A 12,233-nucleotide genomic window follows, 5' to 3' on the forward strand; every position below is an offset into this window, starting at 1 on the left:
AAACCTCTTTCTACTCCAAGGAACCTTCCACATCAGTGTTTGAACTGACGACCTTTGGATTGCGAGTCCAACCGCCGCCAGCGATTCCACCGGAGTAGGCTTGGTTTGGTGTGTTGTTTGTACTTATGGCATGGAGACGACTCCTACACCTGGAATGACTTAACGGTCTAACAACCAAGGCCGACCGACATTTTACTTCCTCATCCGAAGGAAGGTTGGAGCAGAACCCAGAACCCTGAATTATCCGCTTACAAAGCGGACAGCGTAACCATTCGGCCACGCACTGGGTATTTGGCCAATATAACAACAACTTTTCGACAGAACAATGTCGGAAATGATACAAAACATAAGGATGGCCACTCAAATCTCATTTTCAAATTCCCGACTTTTTCCCGACTTTTCCAGAAATGCAAATAAAAGGCATTTTCATCTAAAGAATGATTTCTAACATAAAACTCTTTATAAAAATAAGTCATTATTGGCCATCAAAAACACATCTAGTTCAGTTTAGGGACCATCCATAAACCACGTGGACACTTTTTTGGGAATCTGTTTTTTTTACCTGAAGAATGGTTTCAAATCAAACACTCTTTATAAAAAGTCAATATAAACCATCGGACAACGTTTCTAAAAAAAATCAGTGACAGTTTTAGTAAAAAAAAACTTGAATTTAAATAATAGATTCCAAAAATCATCACTTTAAAAATTTAACCATCATTTTGATTCAGGGTAAAAACATAAAAAATAAGTCTTTGAAAAATAACCGAAAGCTTAACAATACCTACTATTTCAATGTTTATTTTTGAATTTACTAAACATAAGGGTTTTTGAAACTTCGTTTCAGCTGGCAATGAAAAAGATGATGACAAAAAGTTAAAGACAACAAAATTTAAAATTTTATTTTCATGATTATATCTATTAGCAAAGCTTTACACATATTTACACTTGATTACAGTTATTATTCTTTCTAGAAACTAAAAATATCTATGATTTCGATTAAAAAATATTTTTACCAAATATCCTATAAAATTTTGTAAATTTTTATATTAATTTTTTTGAATCAATGTCGATTAATCAAAGTGTCAGTATTTAAATGTCTAAACTTTTTTTAATGAAAGATCCAGTTTGATAACCCTTCATACTTTACCACTTATTTTATACGAATGTTTCGAGACAAAAGTTCTTTAAACTTATTTGTAATAACTCAAACAATTTCTTATTAATTTAATCAAGCCAATACAAATTTAAATTCAATTTGTCCCTTCATTAAAAAAAAACATGTTGAGTTTATTACATGCTATTTCGAAAACATTGTTTATTAATTTAATTAACGTTTATTAATAAATTTCTTATCAAATGAAGGCTTTTTAAACTTATTACAATTTTTAAATTTTGAGAGCACAAAAAGGAAAACGACGTAAAACTTCAGAAAAACAATATTTGAAAAACTAATAATTAAAAAAAAACTTTGATTATAATTTTTACCACCCATATTTGCAATTTCTAGATTTTAAATAGTATCAAAACATTTTTTTTCATTCTTTTCATTCAAAACGAAAAACATTTGTATTTTTTTTTTTTTGTTAATTAAGTTTAAGCTTTATCTATAGTTTAGGTACCCATAATCACACAAAAGTTTAAGGGAATCGAACATTTGGAAACAATATTTTAAATGGCTGAATGAATTTAGGTTAGGATTTAAAAATAATTACTACAAATAAAAACTATAGCCAATCTGTAGTCGGATCTGTTTTTTTTAAATATTCAAGCAATGTAGCAAAACTAAACAGAAACATAACTGTACGCTGATGTAGTCGTCGAAATTAAACAATCTGTTGAATCATAAAAAAAATATTATAAAAAATTGAGTCAAATGCATGTAACCATAATTTTTTTTTTTTTTTTTTTTTTTTTTTTTTTTTTTTTTTTTTTTTTTTTTTTTTTTTTTTTTTTTTTTGGGAGGGTGATCCAGCCGCACATCGTTGATGTCGAAACCTCTAAACTGGGCCCTCGTCCTGTCACGTCCGTCAGTAGTCTTGTCGTACATTACAACTAGAATCAGATCTGCCAATGAATTAGTACACTTCGACCAAATAAACACTGACGCTGTATGGATCTGACTCTAGAATAAATGCACAGTTGTGTGTTATTCATAAGTCAAAAATGTTCAATTATTCATATAAGTCCAAATATTCATTTGCGGATAACTACCTAGCTTGAATTGAATACAAGATTTAAAGTAACCTATCCGAAAACTACTCTTATCTCAAATCCCCGACATTTTAATTAATAGCCAAAAAAAATAAAGAACGTTTCTTTTAAAACCTGTCTGGCTTCTTTAAAAAAAAACAAAAAAAATAATAACAGTTCATATTTTACAAGTCGTGAATTGCAAAAGAGACGACCATTTGTTCGTCAGAATTCCAGTAGATCCTCGATTCGCAACAATGGTCGATACAATCATAATCCGACAACCGTTAGTTCAACAGATCAACGAATTTAGTCCGATATCATTTCACTATTGATTGATCGAGACTCTATGGAAATTTTGACAAATCAGAATGGTTTTTAAGCTACTTGAATGAAAATCACCGATTCTGATAGAATTACTAAATTCACTGTTACTAATTTTGTCCCTAAATAACTAAAGGCAAAGTATAAAAAGTTGATATTTATAGTTAAAATCCTAAATTCTACAAACACTATTTTTTTAAACCCGCATCCTAACCTGACACCCACATTAAGATAGGGAAAAATCACATATGTAGCGGTTCATTGTACAAATGTGATATTTCCACTATCAGAGAACCTCCTTGTCTCGATGACAGCTTACCGGCCATCGATTAAGCCCTGAGACTACGCCAAAGTGGGTTCTCGCAGCATGAAGTGGTGTCCATGTGTAAAAATGGAAGCTTCAGCAATATACTGAACACTTCGATTTTAATTCCACATCGAATCAAATCATACTCTTTGCCAAACAAGCATCAAACCTATGACACTCATTATGACAAAGCCCAGGGTGAGTCAAATGCATGTAACCATAATCATTCAATATTTATAAAGATTTTCAATGTCTTAGGTCTTAAATATTTTTTTTTTTTCATTCTCATATAGATTGAAATAGTGAAAGGAGTCCGACATTTAAAGTTAGATGCTAAAAACGAATTGAGTGAATTTAATATTTCAAAATTATTCAAGAGTTAGACAATATTTTTCAAACAAGGATGCTTGGAATTCCAGACTTTTTCCCAAAAAAAAAATCACTAATTCCCGACTTTTTCCCGATTTCTCGACTCGAGTGGCCACCACCCAATGTGTATAAACACATTGTAAGAACACTTTTAAGAAACGCCAAAACACGCGACTCCCGTTTAACGAATTATGCTTCATTACTAATTTCTTTTGATAAAGATCTTCAATCTTCCTTGCTCATCGGCAAGGTCTTTTGCCTAACCTATTCAGCGATAAGGGACATGATTGATCCATACAACATTTTCATCAAAATATCTCTGAGATCCGACATCAAAAAAGTTTATAATTAACACTTAAGTGCTTATGACTTGAGTGAAAATAGTTTTTTGAGCATAACTTTTGAAGTACTTTACTTATGCTACGTTCGTTTGATGGCTAGTTCCACACTGAGTACCGCACTCAGAGCTGTCAAAGTGTTTCTTTGAAGAAACTCGCGCTAGTTCCGCACGAGTTTCGCCGCCATCTTGTAACTGAAACTCTAGTGCCGCACTCGATATTTTTTCAGTTTCATGCGAGTTCCACGCGCACTGACAAATTACATTCGATTGAACCAAAACTGGCACCGACGAGTGCGGCACTCAGTGCCACACCGGCTCTTCAAACGAACGTACCATTAGCTTCATAATTTTCAATAGGGACCTATGGAATCCCAACACGTATCGAATGAGTCCAAAGCGCTCCAAATCTGCTAAGACAGTGCCGAGATAATCGAGTAACAATTTTTCGATTAAGATCCCTACACCAGACCGAGCCTAGTGGTAACGATTCCACCTTGTAAGCGGTAGATCGGGGTTCAAATCCCATCTCGAAACAACACAACTGGTGTTCTTTTCCCTTCTGGATTCGATTGTTTAGTAAAGGGAACGTAGTGGATCGGCACAAGCTGGACCTTATCACGACACCTTAGGAAAGGCGAACTATGGAATATTAACATTGACTTAAACATGTTATCATTAAGTTCATCAAGTTCCGCTTTGCAAATGCGGCCCCGATACTTTTTATGAGTAACGGGAAAGAGATACTTTATCCAGAATTGAAAGAATTTGATTCTGATCCGATATATGTACGTGAAAGTAGGTCTAGGATGTCAAACTAAGAAGGAAATCATTTTTAAGTGACTTTCATAAAGTGGGAAAAAATCTAATTAAATTATTTTGTAACTCGAATAGTAGATTTGGCAGGTCAATATTCGACACACATAAATAATTCTTTCAAAATACAGCAGAAACATTGAAAAATTATGACCGCTTACATTTATGATGCAACAGTAGCGAATGAAACTACAATAATGCGTGTGCCAAACTAGAGCCTGTTGGCGCAGCATTAAAAACAAAACCAACATCGATTATGTTGTGGGCACCCTTCCGTGTCCGCTAACCATGTAGATGGCGATGAAATTGAAAGCAAGAAGATGAGGAGATAATCGAGATGAGGAATTATGCAAACTAAACATATCACTTATCACTATGGCAAAACAAGTTTAATGATTTCAACATCGATTCTAATCAACTCCCGGAATGTGTTTGCATGTCTCGCTAGAGCATAACTTGAGCGTTCTACTAGTCTGGTGGCTGAGCCCCATAAATACTAAGCCGTGTCTATTAAACCAAAGTAACCTAGTGACTAGCAGTAGGTAATAACTTCTTTGGGGGAAACCCACACGGACGGCACTGGAAGGAAACAAATAGTAGGCCACGAAAACAAGGAGAGGAAACGTCACAAGGACACCACGACGTACAAAGTAGGCCGACTGACCATCAAAGTTAGAACCACTTACGAAAGGACACACTGTAGCAACAACAACAACAACATAGCAACTCACCTGTCTGGATCCGGCGCCGGAACATTTGTCACTCCCGGAGGCGACGTCAAGTTTTGACGTTTCTCCTCCCTCCTGCGTTTTGTTCCGTCGTCACGGGTAGCGTTACGCCCGCCGCCTTCTGTTCCTCACTGTTTTTTTCCTTCTCTTTTCTTCTTGTTCGGGAAAGTCACCGTCCAACTGGTCCCCAATCACTTATAACTTTTCCGCACTTCCGTCGCACTTGTCACTGTGGCCACCGCGTTCCAGACTGTTCCCGTGATATGTGGGCCTCCTGCTCTTCGGGTCGGTTCTGCACTTCAACGCAAAATCCGCGCACACACACACTCACACGCGCGCGCACAAACACACACACACGAGCACTAATGCTGTGTGGCTGCTGCTGCTGGCCAGGGCCAGGAGGAAAATTTTTCGCGACGGCAATTTCTCGGTTCTCCGAGGCTCGCTCCCGAGTGGGTTCAAATTCAGACTGCGCGCATTCAACCGGAAGTGTCCGCATTACGCCCGCGGGCGGTCATTTTAAAGTAGGGAGAGGCACGCGAGGCCCAAAAATTCGTCCAAAATCCGCGAAAGCCAATGAAAATGTCTTCCGAAAGATTACGACTGCTTGTGGGGTGCTCGCGCTGTCTGCCAAAGAAGTGGCGAGGCAGCGGCCGATGAGTGTGGCTCGCTTTGGCAGTGACGTTTACCCGCGGGTCTGGCCTGCTTTCAGTACAAAATCCAATTTTGCGTCCCCCCTGGCCACACCTTACGACGAACGTCACTGGCGGCCTGCATGAATGAGAGAGATCAATATGGCGCAGGCAGAAGGGCCACGAAAAAAAGGCGAAACTGACAGCGATGACAGTTGGCTTTTTGTGGCGGTGAAGGTCCAAGAGGGTAAGGTGACAAATGAAACATGCAACATATTTTCATGTTTATTGCAATTTCATGGAACAAAATGTTTGCTGCCACATTCCAAAGAATTTTAATCATTCATTGTGCTAATTTTCATACAAATTGAACTCAATTATGCACATTTTCGACGATTTTGAATTATTTTCTTAACATTCCGTTTTCACCTTCTTGAAAATGTCATGTGAAATGCGCAGGGTGTTTTTGATGCGGGTTTCAACGAACATCACAAACGTCACAAATCGGAGGTGCAAATTTCCGACCGAGGGGTACCGGCCGCCCGCGGTAAGGTGAATTTTACACGCTCAGCTAAAAGTACGGTATGCTGATCGGAAGGAACGCGGTCAAGAAATGTTGCGTGTTCTTTTCGTGACCACCCCAAGAAAAGTTGACAGTTCGGTATGAGCGCGATTGACGGTGTGCGCGCTTGAGGTTCTTTCGAGGAAAAAATAAAAAGATTAAAAATATTCAAAACTTAAAATTAAATAGATTAAAAATGTTTATTCAAAAACTTTTAACAACAATTATAAACAAAATTAAGAAATCAATAAATAAAAGCAAATTTAGAAATTCTTAAATTCTAAAACAAGAAAAACTGAAATTTAAAAAATATGTAATTATAAAATAAGGAAATTAAAAAACTATGTAATTATGAAATAAGGAAATTAAAAAATTAGGAAATTAGGAAACAAGGGTATTAGGAAATTTGGAAATTATGATATTAGCAAATTAGTAAAATAAAGAAAACATGAAAATTAGTAAATTATGAAATTATGAAACAAGGAAATTAAAAAATTAGAAAATTAATATGTAAGGAAATTAGGATGTTAGGAAGTTAGGAAATTAGAAAATTAGGAAATGAGGAAATTAGGAAGTTAGGAAATTAGGAAGTTAGGAAATTAGGAAATTGGGAAGTTAGGAAATTAGAAAACAAGGAAATTAGGAGTTTAGGAAGTTAAGAAATTATGAAATTAATATGTTAGGAAATTAGGAAGCTAGGAAATTAGGAAATTATGAAATAAGGAAAATAAGAAATTCAGAAATTAGAAAATCGTGAAATTAGGAAAATAATATGTTAGGAAATTAGAAAGTTAGGAAATTAGGATGTTAGGAAGTTAGGAAATTTGGAAATTTGGAAATAAGAGAGTTAGGAAATTAGAATATTAGGAAGTGTGGAAATTAGGAAGTTAGGAAATTGGGAAATTAGGAAATTAGGAAGTTAGGAAATTAGGAAACTACTAAATTAGGAGTTTAGGAAGTTATGAAGTTAAGAAATCAGGAAATTTGGAAGTATGGAAATTAGGAAATAAGGAAATTAGGATATTCGGAAACTAGGAAATTAGAAAGTTAGGAAATTTGGCTGGTACAAATGTTTAATTTTTTTCTGGAATTCTAAAATTCTTAAATTTTTAAATTCTTAAATTCTTAAATTCTTAAATTCTTAAATTCTTAAATTCTTAAATTCTTAAATTCTTAAATTCTTAAATTCTTAAATTCTTAAATTCTTAAATTCTTAAATTCTTAAATTCTTAAATTCTTAAATTCTTAAATTCTTAAATTCTTAAATTCTTAAATTCTTAAATTCTTAAATTCTTAAATTCTTAAATTCTTAAATTCTTAAATTCTTAAATTCTTAAATTCTTAAATTCTTAAATTCTTAAATTCTTAAATTCTTAAATTCTTAAATTCTTAAATTCTTAAATTCTTAAATTCTTAAATTCTTAAATTCTTAAATTCTTAAATTCTTAAATTCTTAAATTCTTAAATTCTTAAATTCTTAAATTCTTAAATTCTTAAATTCTTAAATTCTTAAATTCTTAAATTCTTAAATTCTTAAATTCTTAAATTCTTAAATTCTTAAATTCTTAAATTCTTAAATTCTTAAATTCTTAAATTCTTAAATTCTTAAATTCTTAAATTCTTAAATTCTTAAATTCCTAAATTTTTAAATTTCTTATTCTTTATTCTTAAATTTTCATTCTAGATTTTTTAATTTTGGAAGAAATAGAGTTTTTGATTGTTATAATTTCGAGATTTTCGTAAATTTGTATTTACGAATTTCTATATTTCCGATTTTTAAAACTTTTGGAATTTCGACTAGTACATTCGTTTAATTTAATTTTAACATTGAATTTATAAAAAACTTTAATATTAAAATTATTATTCAATTCTGCATATTTTTTATTTAGATTTTCCATATTTCAGATTTTTGTTGAGATTTTCTTTATTATTAAAAAAAAAGTTATTTGAAATTTCTGAAATGTTTGTTTTTTTTTCATCTTTTTGAATTTGTTGTTTGGTTGGATTTCAAAATTTCAGATTATTATTGTATTTTCAGTAAGAACATAGATATTTGTATGATTATTGTCAAGTTTAATTTCACTCTGATTTACTTCATTTTGGTCCCGCGAGTGTGGATAAATCGGACAGTGCAGGGGACTCATAATCCAGAGGTAGCTGGTTGGTACTAGCAATAAATTGTTGGTGACAAGATGGCCGACATCTATAAAGACAACTTCTTTTTTTACTCCATTTCGACCGAAAAACTAAATCTGTCCTTTTAGTTTCAATTTTCTGCTTTTTGAGATTCGGCTGGAATTTTAAATATTATTATCTCCAATACAAAATTATTAAAACGTTTGTAATTATCAGTCGTATTCAAAAAGAAAAATTACAATTCTTTGATTTTTTCATCAAAACATATTACAAACAAGCACCGCGTGAAGAAACGTCAAACGCAATCTTTCCGTTTCTGTTACTTTTCAGCTGCGTACTGCTTAAGAAAAATCTTTTCGTGACCCTTTCCTTGACCGTTTCTTGGGCGTTTTTTTGTATGGAGTTTTGCGTTCCTTCCCATCTGCGTATCAGCCTAAAACAATTAAAATTTGAGTAAAATTGTCCTAAACCCCTATCGAGCTGTCAAATCTGCAACATGGAGTTAAACTTTCTATGCAGTTGCTATGAAGTTTACCATGGCACTTCGGAAAGTTTAACTCCATGTTGCACGCACACACTCTCACTTTTAATTTCTCGATACAGAGCGGATTCGTTAATTTGAATTTCGCAACTTCGAATGTCCGCTAATTCGAATGCTCTCTAATTCGAACGTATTCGAATTGAAAAGCACTCAACCGTCAAAACCAGTTGTCAAACTGATGTTGACGTTTTAACATCATTGTTCGACAATTTCCTAACTCGTGGTTTCAAGCATTTGACAGCTGTCAGCCGTTCCAATTGGATGCCAACATTTCAAAAAGCATCATGTACACACCATCCTTTTTGAGAAAAACGCATTTGAATGTTGAGCATCCATTTTCAATTCCCATTTTAATGTAAAAGCAAAATAAGATGTTCTAATGATAACAAACGATGAAAAACCTTGCTTTTATTGATACTTGATCATCCAAATTCAATAAAACATTATTTCCGTAATTTTATTTGAGAAAAACATACATAACTTCTTTTGAAATCACCAACGTCGATATCACCCTGCTGTCATTGAGGGGGGCGCTTTGTTATGATTCGTTTTTCTTCGCCAAATGTACATGGCGCTTTGTTCATGTTGCTTTTTTTCCGTCACGAGGTTCATGTAGCCTTTTGTTTGACAGGTTGACAGGGCTATATAAACAGGGACTGCTGATGGCAGAGATTTTGTTTATGGTACTTTATTTAAAATCATTATTAAACAGACTTTACTGAAGTAACTTTTGCTCATTTTTGGTGGGGAGATAGCTTATTAGGAGTACTTTCAGAATATGCAATAACCCAGAAAGTGTCAAAATGTACATGATGCCTTTTGAAATGTTACCGTCGAATTAGCGAATTTGGACTCGCTCATTCGAAAGCAGTTCCATTAGAATAAACGAATCCGCTCTGTATGTTGATTTTTTTCGGTGTAAAATGGTAAAAAACACTCTTAAAAACCATTTGAGATTATCCCTAAACCACGTGGATCCTTTTTTTGAAATCTCCGCGACTCACGTGAAACGGGTTTCTAAAGGTTCCAACTAGGACTTTAAGAGCGAGTCCACGAGCAAAGCATACCCATCTTGCATCGAACTCAACAGTCTGCCTGAAATTTTCAGGGGTTGTTTGTACATATAAAACTAGCATCTGGCCAAAATATGAGCACTCTAGGTGAATGGGAAGAGGGGCAAATCGAAACACAAAGTTTGAAAGCTCAAAAACGTCAAAAATCTTAAAAAGGCTATAACTTAGGCAAAATACAATTTAATTTCAAAATTCAAAATGCATCTGAAAGGGCTTTAAAATGCAACAAAATGCAGGGAGAAGCATCCCAAATGGTTAAATTTAAAGGGAGTTATTGGCATTTTAGTGAAAAAATAGCACAATTTTCAAACTCAAATAAAAAAAGTGTTCCATCCATATATCAACTCGGTTCGACCTGCAGCTTGTAGGGGACATCTGGGACTACCATCTGAGACTGAGAACGCTTTGGGTAAGGCAGTTTATCATATTAAATAGACACTTTTAATTTTAGTGAGTTTTTTGGTAGTAAATTTTTGCTCGGGGACTTTAGTTATGGGAACTAAAGTCCCCCGAGCAAAAATTTACAACCAAAAAATTCACTAAAATTAAAAGTGTCTATTTAATATGATAAACTGTCTTACCCAAAGCGTTCACGAATATGATAAAATTATCACCAGATAATGGGTATCTGGCGATAATTTTATCATATTCGTGTTCCTGAGACAATTTCACAATAGAAACATTCACAAAAATGATTATTTTCATCCATTTTAACAATTTAAAAAATTAAAGCTAAAAAAAATCTTCGATTCACATTTATTGAAAATCAAGTTCGTTTTCAAGGATACTAGATGTCACCAGAAAAAAAAGCAGCTTCATAATTTTTTTTTATCTTTCACTTTAGATTTAACCAATTGGGTCCTAAAATGAAGCTTAAATTGCTGATATTATTGTTTACAGCGATAAAGCTTATTTTTCTGAGTACAATGACCATTTGTACGACCACAAAGAGTTTAAAATGGGTTTTTAAATCAATTTTGAATAATTAATCTCGCGGTCCTTCTTGACAGAAAAGTTCCTACTTGACAGCTCGTTCCAAGGGGACCATAGTTGATCCATAAAAAAAATGTTGTCTTGCAAAAAAAAAATTGCGTTAAAATGAAAAAAAGTGATCAGAAATGGTTTTTAATCGTGTTTTTTACCGTTGCACATAAAAATTGACATAGGGCTTTAGTACCCAATTGGGATGTTAACGAAGATTAAACATCGCATCTCTCCAACGGCTGCAAGAAGTCTCAAAAATTTTGCTGAAGGTGGAAAAGCTGTCACAGATCATTTCACAAACATCGGCTGGTTCAAGAAGCATCTCAAGCCGTCAAGCGTCGATCGCGGACCACATCTGACTTAGCCGCCGCGCGACGGTCGGAAACGGCTACGACCAGAAACTGGTCCACCGGTGAAGCAGTTCAGTAGCAGGAAGATTGGCTGTTCGCCAAATCTCATAAAGGGGGAGATGTAGCAGGCCATGCTCACTACCAGCACTCTCAGCACAGTTCGTTCCCATAACGACTCATAACGTCGGAAGCAATACATAAACAGTTTCATCAGCAACAACTGTCTTTCTCTGTAGCCTACACAGCAAATGCTGATATTCGTTTTCAGTTAATATTTACTGAAAACTGCACTACTGAAATTTTCAGTTAGTTTTTCGCTGATCTGCACTTAAAATTTGTATGGAGCTGTAAAATGTTGCTGAAATTTCAGCAAGTTTTCATTTACTGAAAATTTCAGTAGTGCAGATTTCAGTAAATTTAACTGAATTCAGTAATGAGAAATTGGTGCAACAGACAAAAAAAAATTACAAATATGCGTCCGCTGGGAGCGTAAAAACTAACAAGAGAGGGCGAAGAAAAGCCCAAGAAATCGTTTTCTCTCTTGTGTTTCGACATTCTTGACGACCTTTCTTTTGAGGAGCGTACTGGCCCTAAAAGATGACGACTGGTTAAGTTGATTTATTTATATTTATAATTTTATTTTTCTACGATATCCTGTTAAACAGACCTTTCTCGGAAGGTGGCTTAGTTTGCATTGTTAAATTTGTTTCGAGTTAGTCTGGGTAAAACTTCCACAAATTAATTTATTTTCCATCAGCGTGTCTTTGTCGAACATCACAACGACGAATCACCCCCTTGGGTCCGATGTTTTGTGACGTTCGTTCATATTTATGCCGACAGTGCACTGCACGATGCAATGTCGGCATAATCCTGCTGCAACAATA

At 34.3% G+C, this 12,233-nt stretch overlaps 1 protein-coding gene across 3 annotated transcripts in view; it reads right to left on the reverse strand.

Annotated features, from left to right (window-relative positions):
* Nucleotides 1–5,720, reverse strand: part of LOC120427338 (cyclin-dependent kinase 12) — a 28,994-nt gene extending 23,274 nt beyond the window's left edge. For 2 of the 3 annotated variants that reach the window (XM_039592191.2, XM_039592189.2), the window contains exon 1: nucleotides 5,075–5,718. The gene's annotated coding sequence lies outside the window, so the exon portion shown is untranslated. Of the gene's footprint in view, nucleotides 1–5,074 lie in introns of all 3 variants that reach the window. The other variant, XM_039592188.2, reaches the window with a different exon arrangement.
* Nucleotides 5,721–12,233: the final 6,513 nt, after the last annotated feature.

This window comes from Culex pipiens, chromosome 2 (assembly GCF_016801865.2).
Source record: "Culex pipiens pallens isolate TS chromosome 2, TS_CPP_V2, whole genome shotgun sequence".
NCBI lineage: Eukaryota > Metazoa > Arthropoda > Insecta > Diptera > Culicidae > Culex > Culex pipiens.